We start from the raw sequence: 15,009 nt of genomic DNA on the forward strand, positions 1-15,009 counted from the left end.
GGTGGCTCCTTGGAGGCAAGGATTCTGAGGCTCCATCTAACATACTTTGGACATGTTGTGAGGAAAGACCGGTCCTTGGAGAAGGACATCATGTTTGGGAGGGTGGAGGGACAGCGCAGGAGGGGAAGGCCCTCTATGAGGTAGATTGATTCAGTGAGTGGGATAATAGGGATGGGAATGTCAGAGACAGTGTGATTGGCACAGGACAGAGCAGAGTTTAGGGTTGTTGTATATAGGGTCGCTATGAGTCACAAGCAACTCGATGGCACATAACAACAACAACAACAAGAGGAAACGGACAAATACTTAGAAATTCACAACCTACATGAACTGACACAAACCAAAATTGAACACATGAATAGACCATTTACAAAAGAACAAATTGAAAAGGTAATAAAACAACTTCCAGCTGAAAAAAAACCCTGGAGTAGATGCATTTATAAGTAAATTTTCTCATTCAGAGAACTGTCACCAATTCTACATAAACTATTTCAGAAAATAGAAAAAGATGGAATTCTCCCAGACTCATTCAATGAAGCCAACATATTCTTGATACCAAATCCAGGTAAAGACACCACCAAAGTAGAGAACAATAGGCCAATATCTCTCATGAACACAGAAGCAAAAATCCTGAATAAAATCTTGGCCAATAGAATCCAACGATACATAAAAATAATAATTCACCATGACCAAGTGGGGTTAATAACAGTTACGCAAGGATAGTTCAACATAAGAAAGACAATCAATGTCATCCATCACATAAGAAAAGCAAAGAACAAGAACCACATGGTCCTATCAATTGATGCAGAAAAGTCCTTTGACAAATTCCAACACCCCTTCCTCATTAAAACACTCAACAAAATAGGATTAGAGGGGACTTTCTTCAACATAGTAAAAAATATATATGCAAACCCGAGAGCCAACATTGTTCTCAATAGAGAGAGATTAAAGGCATTCCCTTTGAGAACAGGAACTCCACAAGGGTGCCCACTATCCCCTCTCCTATTCAATATTATATTGCAAGTCTTAGCAATAGCAATAAGACAAGAGAGGGAGATAAGAGGTATCCAAACTGGCAAAGAGGAGGTAAAATTATCTATGCAGATGATATGACAGCATACTTAGTAAACTCTCAAGACTCAGCAAGAAAACTACTGGACATCGTTCCCCAATCCAGCAAAGTGGCAGGATAAAGATCAACATACAAAAATCAGTTGGATTTCTCTACAGTGACAAAGAAAATATAGAGCTGGAGCTAAGAAAAACAATATCCCTCACAAAAGCTAATCGTAAGATTGGGAATAAATCTAACCAGAAGCACAAAGAATCTATTCAAAGAAAATTACAAAACATTATTATAATAAAGAGCCTGGAGAAATGGAAGAATATACCTTGCTCACAGATAGAAAGACTCAATATTGTGAAAATGAAAATACTTCCAACAGCTCATCTGGTCTTCTTTTATTAGTGTTCAAGGCCTCAAACCTGTTCTATACATCAAAAACTAGAGCCAAGAGAACTTGCGCCATAAGGTCAAAGACTATAGTCTTCAATATGGACTGACGTGCAATATAAAAAAACCAAAGGTTCTCATCACTGGGCCATTTGGCAACATCATGTTAGATGGTGAAGAGATTGATAACAGCTTTAGTTTGCATGGCTCTACAATCAACACGCTTGGTACCAGGAGACAAGAAATCAAAAGACAAGTTGCACTGGGAAAATCTGCTGTCAGGGACCTCTCCAGAGTACTGAAGCCAACGATGTCAGTCTGGAGATTAAGGTGCCTCAGTCATTGCAATTACTTCCTATGCGTCAAAAAGCTGGACAATGTCTAGGGATGATAGAAGGAGAACTTTGAGCCTTTGAGCTGTGGTGCTAGAGAGGAGTACTGAATATACCATGGACTGCTAGAACAAACAGGTTCATCCTAGAGAGGGTGAATCCAGGTTGCTCCTTGGAAGCGTGGATTCTTAAGCTTGATCTGACATACTATGGGCATATTTTAAGGAGGGACCAGTCATGGAGGGACATCATGCTTGGGAGGGTAGGGGGACAGCACAAGAAAGGAAGACCCTCGTGGAGATGGATCGATTCAGTGACTGGGGTAATAGGCGTAGAAGTGTCAGAGACAATAAGATTGTCACAGGATAGAGCAGGGTTCAGAGCTGTTGTATGTAGTGTCATTATGAGTTGCAAGCAACTCAACAGCACATAACAACAACAATAACATCTCATATACTTGCGGCATGTTGCCAGGACGGATGAGTCCTTGAAGAATGACATCATGCTTGGGAGAATGGAGGGACAGTGCAGGAGAGGATGACTTTGGATGAGATGGATTGATACAGTGACTGGGGTAATGTTGTCAGGCGTGTCAGAAATGGTTAGGTTGGCTCAGAATAGGACAAGGTTCAAAGCCATTGTTCCTAGGGTCACTATAAATTGCATCTGACTCCATGGCACTTAACAACAAGAACAAGGAGCTCTGTAGAGAGCTGCACTGATAACACAAAGACAAGGGGGTTTGGATCAGCCAGCTGCTTTGAGGGAGAACGATTATCTCCTCCCCTTCAATTTATACACACTGGATGGTCAGCTCTGACGCTATTAGGTCAGCTCTGATGCTATGGCAATAATTTGAGAAGCTGGTTAACTCCACAACAAGATAAAGGTAAACAATCCAGTTGTAAAATGGGCACAGGATATGAACAGACACTTCACCAAAGAAGACATTCAGATGGCTAACAAACACATGAAGAAATGTTCAAAATCCCTAGCTCTAAGAGAGATGCAAATCAAAACAACTATGAGATATCATCTCACCCCAGTCAGAAAAGCAAAAATTAACAGAACAGCAAGCAACAAATGCTGCCGAGGTTGTGGAGAAACTGGAACCCTGATTCACTGTTGGTGGGAGTGTAAAATGCTGCAACCACTGTGAAAGGCAGTGTGGCGCTTTTTCAAAAAGTTGGAAACCGAAATACCATTTGACCCAGCAATTCCATTACTGGGAATATAACCTAAATAAACCAGAACTGCCACCCAAGCAGATATATGCACACCCATGTTTATTGCGGCTTTGTTCACAATAGCAAGGAGTTGGAAACAACCTAAGTGCCCATCGACAAACAAATGGCTTTTGAAGCTGTGGTATATTCACAAAATGGAATACTACACTGCATTGAAAAACACGCAACTCATGAAATATTATTCAAAACAGATGACCCTGGAAGACATTATACTGAATGAAATATCCCAGTCACAAAAGGACAAATACTGCATAGTGCCACTGTTGTAAAATAGGACTGACATCAGGGTTTGGGGACGACTGAGAAAGATGGAATAAATAATGTATATTGCATTGAATCAGATGAGTAGAAAATGGTTTAAAAGGGATATGTGATTAGGTATTATTGTCATGACAGGAGTCCAGAACGAAAGCTGCATAGTGGAGTCGACCTCGGGGGAGGGATTGTAAAACAATGAAAGAATTTTTCTTTTGTTTCAAAGAGAAGAGTGTACTGGGGGGAGGGGTGGGCAGGGAGAGAAATGCAACAATGAATGAATAGAAATCCAAAATCTTTGTACATTTCCATTAAAATAAATAATAATAATAATAATAATTAATAATAATAATAATAATAAAAGAATATATAAAAAAGCTGATTAAGCATACTTTGATAATTGCTACCCTACTTCATTTTCCATGCCACTTCCCTGCTCAAAATCCATTATTCTCAGGATAAGAGTGTAAGCCCCTTAAAGTGGATTTTTAGGTGTGCCAAGATCTGAGACCTCTATCATTGTGTCTGTTTCCACACAAACAAGCCCTCTGGGCTACAAATTTTGTGAGGAGAGGGGTCTGCTCATGGCTGTATGCTTGTCATCAGGTACACCTGAGTCTCATTTAGCATCTGCGGAATGAAGGGATGAACTGGCTTCAGAGTGGAGGTGGGTCAAGGGCGTGGTGAAAGAATCACCGCAAGGTGGCTGCTAACACTGCTGCGGAGTGGATTCTGACGCACAGCAAGGCTGGAGGACAGAGTAGACCGCCACATCTTTCTCCCAGGAAGCAACTGAGGGGTCCCAATCTTTTTGTTAATAGCAGATCACTTTAACCACTGTATCGCAAAGGCTCCCCAAGCACCTAGTTGGGGTTGAGTGGGGAAAATGAAGTCTCTTCCTTCAGGAGGCCATCTCATCCCTCCTTTGAAGTTCTTGAGGCCACTGGCCTGATGAGGTCTGACTGACAGAGGAAGGTGCCTGGAAGGAGGCTGGGGTGAGCCACAGTGGTGAACAACTGTTCCAGGCCAGCGACAGACACCCTTAGACATGGGAGTCCGATTTGAAATCAAACCCGATTTCTAAAAGTTAATTTGAAGGGAGAGAGCAGAGGCCAAGGGACAGTAACAGTCAAGGGTGTTGAATGAGTGAGTGAATAAATGAATGCTGAGATCTATATAACCCAGAGAGCATGTGCTGCTCACATAGTGGGACTCCAGAAATGTTCATGAAAGTGGGAACAAGGGTGGGAAAAGGAGAGAGGGATGCACAGATCCTGCATACCTGTGAATCTACTTTTAAATCTCTATTTCTAGAATCAATGCTTCCTATGGGTCAAGGCTCAGACTAGGCCTATCAGAGTCTAGTTCTCATATGCTCCTGAATTTACAAGCTGGGTTATTTCAGCAGTTGAGTTGTTTGATTACTAAACATAGTAAAATTGCATGAACATGTGTCACTTAGTAAGTCCTCAATAAATGCCAGCTATTGTTGGGTTTATCATCATCATTGCCGCTACCTCCAAAGCAGGAGGGGATCTGACTAACCACCTGCACATGAGACTTTCCAGTGGATTTGACCAGCAAACTTTGAGTCAGAATCAACTAGAGGGCAACCAGTTGGCAAATGGTGTCCACACTCTCAAGTGCATCTTCTGGCATTCTGGTTGCAGCCATCTTATCAAGGTTGACATAGTCTATGAAACAAGGGAGCTTCAGCAGGGAAAGACACCAAAGGCTGAGGAGTCACAGCTCAGGTGAAGAAAGAATGGCCAAAAGGGAGGGGTTTCTCTGTTCAGTATTTCCCTTTTCTTGTGCCACTCCATAAATATCACTCTCTTCTTGTAGATTCTGACAATGGCATCTCAGTGCTTCAGAAAACCCCACAAAACCAAGAAGTCATTATAGAAATAAGGATCTAGAGCAGTGATGGTTAACTCTGATGCCAAAGGAATAGATGAAAAGATGTGTGCTCCTTAAACTGATTGTAGCCGTGTACTGTAGAGCCAGAAACTGACTTATAGCTGACCTTCCAGCAGGTTTTCAGAGGCAATTAATCATATGGGAAGAGACTGCTCACCCTTCTCCTGCAAAGCAGGTGGTGGCCTCGAACCGCATGCCTTTGGGATTGCTGTGAAGCTTCTTGCCATGAGGCCACCACACCTCCTTTAGGTGTTGATGGACAACATGATTTTCTGGTCCTCCTTATACTACATTCTTCTGTGAAATATGCAGGCTTGTAACAGGAAGAAGACAGTAAAGAGTATTAAGAATCCTGAACTAAGGAGAGCTCTGGTGGCCTAGAGGCAAGAAGCTGCACTGCAATCCCAGAGGGACACGGTTCAAATCCACCAGATGCTCTGCCGGAGAAGGAGGAGCAATCTCCTCCTGTACCAGTCAGATCTGATTTGACGGGACACGCACACAAAATAATAAAAAAAAAAAAGAAAGAATCCTGAACTCAATCAGGATTTAAAAAACAAAACAAACAAAAACCCAACAAAACTCAACATTGGAAATGTGTAGTCAGAAAGCGGCTGTCAAGAAGGCCTTGGGTAATAATAACTAACTCCGAGACATGCAGTCACAGAAATCATACTTAAGAACACAACAGAAAATGCAGTTAGTGTTTTCAAGAACTCATCTCAATAGGAAATTTTCTGGCTTTACTCCAATCTTGAAAAATTCCACTAAATGGGGTCTCTTCTTTTATGTTTACCCAGCTATCAGAGCCTAAGAAACACTGCTGGGCTGAGTGATGGAGGTATATGAGCAACATAGAGGGAAAGAGACAAGGGGGGGAAGAAAGCAACTTCTCTATCATCACTTGAGCTATCAACTTACAAATTTATCACCGTCCCTTAAACACAAGACCATTGTTAGCTACCGCTCTTTGCAAATCTCTCCAAGCAATCAGGCAGTAAGTCTAACACAATGATGGACACACAGTTGGAATCAAAGGTCACCCATTTATTGATTCACCCATTCATTCAACACATGTTTTGAGTTCTGCTGTGTTGATGTCCTGTGTAGCACAAAATCCACCTATCCAAAACTCTTAATTCTTTTATCATTGTATGCCAAATAAAAACATTCTGTACCTAGATTTCCAAACTACAGGAAACAGCCACTCATAGAATGGCTCCAGGGCCTGTGGGAAGGCCTCATTCTTGCTTTCTCCCAAAGGTAAGCTCAACTACTTTCCAAAATGTTGGAAGAAAAGCCTAGTTATCTGCTTCCAAAAGGTCACAGCTTAAAAAGCCCTATGGAGCAGTTCTACTTTGCTCATAAAGGTTCTCCACAAATCAACTTGATGACAACAACAGCAATGAGCGAGTACAGAGAGTTCAACACAGGGTGACTACAAGCTTCCAGAGATCTTGGGGAAAGCAGAAGAGACATTCATATGTTGTTGTTGTTGTTATGTGCCGTCGAGTCGCCTGCGACTCATAGCGACCCTATGTACAACAACCCTAAACTCCGCTCTGTCCTGTGCCAATCATATATATCATTCATTCATTCATTCATTCATTCATATATATGATCAAAATCTAGTTTGGTCAGAGAACTCTAGTTGCCTAGTCTATAAAGAGTTGCACTGCTAAGCCAAAGGTTACATAGGCTTCCTTTTCAAGTCAGAATCAAGTTGATGCAACTAATAACATCAACATGGAGCTCTGATGGCATAGTTGGGAGGGGATTGTGCTGCTAACACAAAGGCCAAGTCTCTCTGGAGGTTTGAATCCACCAACAGTTCCTAGGGAGAAAGATGGGAAATCTCCTCTGGTGTGATTTGGAAACCCAGTGGAGGGTCAGCTATGAGTTGGTTCCAACTTGAAAGTGATGAGTTTGACTTTGAACACAAATTGTTTTGTTATTTGTGAGCCCATGTGCACACTTGTGGAGAACTACACAGTATTCTCAATGTCTGCTTTTTCAGAAGAAGATAGGTCACGGGCCTTTCTTTGGTGGTGTGACTGGGTAGACTCAATGGTCCAACTTTTTAGTTAGCAGCCAAGCATGTTAATTGTTTGGACTATCCAGGGAGTCTGGAACACTGTTGTAGTTGTTAAGTGTCACCAAACCAATTCTGACTCATAGCATCCCTATGGTACAGTAGATGAAGACCTTGCCTGGTCCCATACCCCTTTGATATCAGTATCTTCACAGAACTTCAACTTTTAACACTACATGCTCAAGAGTCATTCTTGTGGTCAGGCCTCCAGAAGGGTGTGTCCCTATTCCCTAGCCCTGCCATGTCTCCAGTGCACAGGGAGGAAAGCTGTGCATTACTGCATATCCAGGCCTCCCTTCCTGCCATACAAATGGCTAATTGCTTTGGAATCCCAGAGGCAGCACAAGGCAGAGGGAGAGGGAGAATAAAGGAGAATTGCCTTAAATGGGCTAAACATACCTATAAAAGTGGGGAGGGGAAGGCACATTTTCCTACAAGGCAAGTGCATCAATTAAACCGTTCAATGGGGAGATCTTACTTAGGCTCTCAGCATTAGTCTGGCATATATATTATAGAACTCTATTTACTCCTCTAATTAATATAAATGAGTGGTTACCATAGCAATTATTGCATTATACAATGCACATAAAACTCTGGCTATGCTCAGAGCTCAGGTCAACATTTTCAATCACTCTTGACTCATCATTAATCAAATGCCCCTTTCTGGATATTGCAAAGCACAGAGGTTGTGCCTTTATTAGTAATAATGGACTGTAGAATAAATGTCATACATTTTCTCTTCAGAGGGCTTTAACTAACTCAACTGCTCAGGCTCCTTACATGGGCATACGCATTTCTCATCTTTGGAAGGGAACAGAATGAGGCCTGCCCAGAGGCCCTAGAGTTGTCATCTGAGCAGGTATGACACGGTTTCCAGTGGTTTAGAAATTGATGGTACAGAATTTTATTATTTGCCATAAAAAATTAAGGGTTTACATCTTTAATTATATCTTATAACACAGCAGGGCTTATGACATGGCAGGACTTTGTAAGATGGACACACTTGTTTTGGCTGAGGGCTGGGTGGGATTTCTGGTTGTTTTTTTATTTAAGCCTCTTGTTTAATGTCAACAAGACATCCTGGAGGGCCCTCAAGCCTGCGGTCCTTGGGCCTCATGCTATTATATTTTGGAGGAACATTCTTCTAAGTCATACAGCACTCTTCTGTCAGTTTGCTGTACTGAGGCAATCTGGGTTTGTTGTGTTGCTGAACCTTGTGCCACTGGGGTGTCAAATGCCATAATGGTTGCTCATGGTGAACAGTGTTTGGTGGAGCTCCCAGGTTAAGATAGGTTTGGAAGCAGGAGTGGCATCCACTTCCTAAACAACATGCCTCTGGAAACTCTATGAACTCTGAAAAATGGCATAATTATAGAAAGGCTTCAGGCCTTTTGTTCATAGGGTTGCTATGAGTCATGCTTGACTCGATGGCTATCAACAACAACATATCTTACTTATATAAGAATGAAAGGCTTACACCAAACTAGAATTCTCAGATGTCTTTTTGGTGGAGGGATGGGTGCAGTGAGGGTTGGGGAACTGGGAATGGCCTGGAAGACAGCTTGATGGCTGAGCACTGTGGAGTCTTCGAAGTGGGTGCAGGAGGATGTCCAGCTCTCCTCCTTGCTTTGCCTGCCTCTCTCTCAGCAGCTTGTTGAGGCAGAGCCATGTGAGAGTCCCCAAGGTCTACACAGCACTCACTCTAGCAAAGAGGTCACACATCGGGCAATCTTCACTGAGGGCCATTTCTCCTTGGGCCTCTAGCCCTGCAGCAGTTATTTCAGAGAGGAGCACAAGTCCTCTAGTGAGGAGATGGAGACAAAAGGCTCCTGGCAGGGCCTACTTCATGGGCCCTGCACTTGCTCTAAGTCTCTATTGTTGCTCTCTTGACATTTTTCATTGACTGCATGTTTTCTAAATGAAGTGCAGTGAGACAATGGGGCATAATACAGTGAAGAGAGGCTTGGAAACATCAGTCAATGTCCCATCACCTCCCAGCCTCCCTGGGATGTTTTTTTTTTTTTAGCTACCTACTTGCCTGTCCTGGACACGTGCTAACTTTTCCCTCCACACCACTGTCCAGATACCTGGCCACAGGTAAGTCATCAGGGCCATGCAGCATCAGGGTGGGACATGGCTGTGTCTGACCCCATCCAAGGGTGGAGGACAGCATCTCAGTCACACAAGTCAAGATAAAGAGTATGTCCTGGAGCAAAAGATGCACATCATTCCAGTTGCTGGCAGCTGATGGGCTTCATGGGGATCCCTAGGGACCTTTGAGGGACAGTAGTCACCCTGTGCCCAAGTGAGAGTGACATTATATGTTGATGTTGTTAGGTACCATAGAATTGACTATGACCTTGGCCTATCCTTCACCAGCCTCACTATCTCTGAAATATACTCCAGACTATTGTAACAATCACTATGTCACTTCATCTTGTTGATGGTTCTTCCTCTCTTTCTCTGATCCTCCATCTTTCCTAGCATGATGTCTTTTTCCAAGGACTGCTTGCTCCCTTATGACAAAAAAGTGAGAGAGACAAAGTTTCATCATTTGGGTCTCTAAGGAGAACTCTGGTTATACTTATTTCAAGACATTTATTTGGCCTTTTGGCAATCCACAAGATATTCAATACTTTTCTCTAACACCACAATTCAAAGGTACTGATTCTTCTTCAGTCTTCCTTGTTCATTGTTCAACTTTCAAATGCATAGAAAGTAACTGAAATTACCAAGGCTTGGATCAGGTACATCTTAGTGTTAAATCTGACATCGTTCCTCTTTGGAACTTTGGAGAGGTCCTTGACAGGAGATTTCCCCTATGCAACACATCTTTTGATTTCTTGACTAGTGGTACCAAAAGTATTAATTATGGATCTAACTGAAATTACTCGAGGGTACATAACAGCAACAACAACAAGTGAGATTAAATTGTTGGCAACTTCAATCTTTTCTCCACTTATCATGATGCTGGTTATTGTTCAAGAGGTGAGGAATTTTGTTTTGTAGATGCTGAGATATTATACATAATGAAGGCTATTGTTGTTGTTATGTGTCTTCTAGTCACAGTCTTTGATCTTATGCAGAGAATATTTCAAGTCTTTCTTACTTTCAGAAAGCAAGGTTGTATCATCTCCAAGGTTTTGTCATCTCCACAATGCACACTGTTGATGAGTCTTCCTCCAGTACTGAAGAATTGCCACATTCTTCTTCATAAAGTCTGGCTTCTCTAATTATTTGCTCAGCATACAGATGGAATAGATATGGGGAAAGGATACAATCTTGACTCATATCTTTTTTATTTTAAACCACGCAGTGCTCTCTTGTTCTGTTCCAACAGCTACTTCTTGGTCCATGTACAGCTTTCTCATCAGCAAAGTGTTCTGGGATTTCCATTCTTATCAATGTTAGCCATAATTTGTTACAATCCACATAGCTTTTATTTGTGTTTTATTAATCAGTAAACCACAAGTCAACATCTTTCTGGCATTTTCTGCTTTTGACCAAGGTCCATCTGATATAAACAATGGTATCCTTTGTGCTATGTCCTCTTCTGAATCCAGTTTGCATTTTTGGGAGTGAGTTCCCTGTTGATGTACTTACTGCTCCATTCATTTTTGGATAATCTTCAGCAAGGTTTTACTTGACTGTAATATTAATGATATTGTTTGATAATTCCCATATTCTGTTGGATTGCTTTTCTTGGGAATGGGAACAAATATGGATCTCTGCCAGTCAGCTGGCCAGGTAGCTGTCTTTCAAACTTCTTGGCACAAATTGGTGAGCATGTTCAGGGCTGCATCTGTTAGTTGAAGCATTTAAATTTGTATTTCATCAATTCTTAATGCCTTATTTTTTTGCCAATGCCTTAATTGCAGTTTGAAATTCTTCCTTCAGTACCACTGGTTCTTCATTATATGCTACTTCCTGAAATAGTTTAGTGTTGCCTACTTCTTTTTGGTACAGTGACTCTGTAGAGGGTGGCATTATATAATAAATATGCATCACCAGGAGGTGTTGAGAGAGACCATGGAAAGAAGTGGAAATGTTGCTATGTTAGGGAACAGTTATGGCACTTACTGATTTTTTTTCCCTCAAGAGCCCTCACAATTTTATCTTACATAAAATCGTCCAAGTTATATAGCCAACCTTTTGCTCAGTAAAGATTTGTTATTATTCTCTCTCTCATTACCATAGAGTCATAATTGTAACTAATACTCCATTGGGTTTCGGAGGCGGTAAATTGCATGAGAAGAGATTGTTCATCTTTTCCCAGAAGAGCCACTGGTGGAGGTGAACTTCTAGAGAGGCTTCTCTCTATAGAGAGGCTTCTAGAGAATGCATCTCTCTATAGACTATGCCACCAGACCTCCCTATTTCTGTTATTAGTTGCTATCAATTTGTTTCTGACTCTTAATGACCCCCACATGTAGAACTGCTCTATAAGGTTTTTAAGTTTGGAATCAGTTCTCCAGACTTGTCATTTGAAACACTTCTGAGTAAGCTCAAACAACCAGCGTTTCAGCTAGTAAACCGGTGCTTAATCATTTTTGCCTTAATAACAAAACCTATTGCCATCGACTTCGTTCGTCCTCGTGGTGAGCTTATAAGACAGAAGAGTACTGACTCATGGAAGCAAATGGTCTCATCTTTCTCCTACAGAGGGTGTGTTTGATATGAACTGTCAACCATCCAAATTGAAGCCAAGTTCTCCTATGTAAGGGCTCCTTCCTGTTAGTAATAAAACCTCAAACCCTCTGCTCTCAGATCCTCAGTCTGGTTTGTAAATCATAAAAGGAGAAGAATGCTTCATCTTCCTCTCACACAGAAGCCAATGGGTTCAAATCGCTTGCCTTTCAGTTGTAGTTGTTGTTGGTTTTGTGCATCATCAAGTTGGAACCAACCCATCGCTGACCCTCTGGTGGGTTTTCAGAGGCAGTTAATCATGTGGGAGGAGACTGCCAATCTTCCTCCCACAGAGCAGCTGGTGGATTTGAACGATGTGCCTTTGAGATTGCAACACAGCTTCTTGTCACTGGGCCACCAGAGCTTCTTTCAGTTAGCAACTAAATAAACATAGCCCACTATACCAACTACTTTTGCTAATAATAATAATAATAATAATAATCTAAAAACTCTTTAAAACTTATTACTATTGAGGTAGAGCAACTCATAGTTGAGTCTCCAGTGGGTTTTTGAAAGGCTGTAGCACAGGAATAGAATCGCCATCTTTCTCCTGGGAAGCCACTGGTGGTTTTGATTAATAAGAGAGGCACTGCACAAATCCTACTGACTGTACCACCAGTACTCCCTGCTGTGCCTACTCTGACTAGGCACTATTCTAAGTGGCCTTTATTAATCAGTTCTGTGGTACAGCATGTTGTACTACTAACAATAAACTAAAAGCCTCATTGCTGTTGAGTCAGAACTGATTCAGTAACCCTCCATTGGATTTTGGAGGCTGTGAATTGCACTGAAGGAGATTACCCATCTTTGAAGCAACTGGAGAAATATGGCTTTTGGGTCAGTAGCTCAATTCCATACTCCACCAGAACGACCCCTAAATTGTGGTTGTTAGTTGCCAGTGAGTTGACTAGAACTCATCGTAGCACTACGAATAACAGATCTGAACCCTGTCCTATCCTGTGTCATCTTCATCAATCCCAAAGGCACATGATTCAAATCCACCAGCTGCTCCATAAGAGAAGAATGGACAATCTCCTCCTGTATGATTTATTGTCTCTGAAAACTTGCTGGAGGGCCAGCTATGGTTTGGTTTTGACTGTATGGTACACCACCACCACCACAACAACAATGTTCTTATAAGTATAAATATCTTCTTGCTAAGGATCCTGCTGTTGCATTGATTAAGTGCTCAAGAGTTAACCACAGGATTGATAGATTCAAACAGCCCTGCCACTCTGCAGGAGAAAAGCCCTGGGGATCTACTTCTGTAAACATTGTCAGCCTAGAAAACCTTATGAGGCAGTTCTACTTAGTCATCTGGGGTTGATATAAGTCAGAACTGACTCAATGCCATCTAATAGCAACATCTTTTTACATGTAAGAAAGCTGAGGTTCCTAGAAGTTAAGGGACACCCAACAAGGGTGGTCTGAGGGATCTGAGATGGGAACCTAGGCTCTCACCCACTCCACTCATTGCCATCAAGTTGAAACAACCTCATAGCAGGTTTTTGGAGGTTGTAAATCACACAGGAGGGAATTTCCCATCTTTCTCCCATGGAGTAGCTGGTGGATTTGAACCACTTGAGAGACACTACCTTTGGGTTAGCAGAGCAACTCTCTATGGACTACATCAGAACTTCCTACGTACTCGCTGAGAAGTGGAATTACCCTGTCCTAGAATGGTTCTGAGAAACACAGGGCTCTTCCTAGCCTGGTCTGGCCTTGAACTAGGAAGCTCATCATCACCCACAGCCCTGACAGGTCTCTGGCTGACTCAGAGCTGGCAACTCACCTATGTTTACGGCTATACCTCCTGGCACCTGCTAGCATTACTATTTCCTCATCCCTGCAACAATGTACTGGGAAACGCGCATCATATTTGATAAGGTGGAAGATCAGCAAAAGATAGGAAGGCCTTCCACAAGATGGACTGGCACAGTGGCTGCAACAGCGCCTGAAAGCACAAAGGAGACTGGGAGATGACACAGTATGTCACACAACAGAATGCGAAATTTCTCCCATTGGAAAATGCACAGCATTTGCATACATTGAAGGTAATATGGCAGCTTGCCAGCAAGGCACTGTATAAAGAGAAAGGCTTTTCCTGAATTTAGAGCTAGTTTTCCAAGGACAGACACACTAGACGTCTGTCCCTTCTGATACCTTCCTTCTTGAAGGGCTCATCAGGATTATAACTGCAATTGATTTCTTTTTATTAGCTGAGAATGAACTGAGAAAGGGTAAAAGTTCATTTTTTATAAATCCTGGAAAGTTCGGCAAGCTCCCAAGACTCCTGGTGCACTTTCTTAATCTCTCTGCAGTGCTGCACTGTGGAATAATCCATATTTGTAAATGATCCATATTTGCTCTTGCCTCCTTCATCTCTGTCACTTCAAATTGCCTACTTGCTGGTCCCAGAAGCACCACTCAGCACTGCCGCTCTTTCTCCCTTATGGTCCCAGGCCTCACAAGTGGATTCCCTTCCAAATCAGAGCCACTGAGGGCCATTGAGGGCCAGTGAAGAGAAAGCCCAGAAATTAGAAGGTCCTTTGAAAATGCACAAGCTACTTCATCTTCCCAGGAAGATCTTAGGAATAAACTCTCTCATTGTCATCGGGCCAGAACTAACCCGGCTTATCCTACAGTAGGTTTTCTGAGAGTGTAAACCTTACAGGATGAGACTATTCATCTTTCTCCCAAGCAATCTCCAGGACATTTGAACCACCAGAGAGGTGTGATCTTTGGGTTAGCAGCACAGTTCTCTAAGGACTATGCCATTAGAGCTTTTTCAATTTTTTTTCTTCCATGATTATGGTGTTCATTGTTGTTGTTGTTATTATGTGCCATTGAGTCACCTGCAACTCATAGCGACCCTATGTACAAGAGCTCTAAATGCTGCTCTATCCCGTGCCAACCTAGCCATCTCAAATGAACTTATTCCCACCGCTCCAGTCACGGAATCGATTCATCTCATCAAAGGTCTTCCTCTCCTTCGCCGCCCCTCCACTCTGCCAAACATGATGT

Source organism: Elephantulus edwardii, unplaced genomic scaffold, assembly GCF_000299155.1.
Source record: "Elephantulus edwardii isolate Elephantulus edwardi_28Jun2011 unplaced genomic scaffold, EleEdw1.0 scaffold00016, whole genome shotgun sequence".
Lineage (NCBI taxonomy): Eukaryota > Metazoa > Chordata > Mammalia > Macroscelidea > Macroscelididae > Elephantulus > Elephantulus edwardii.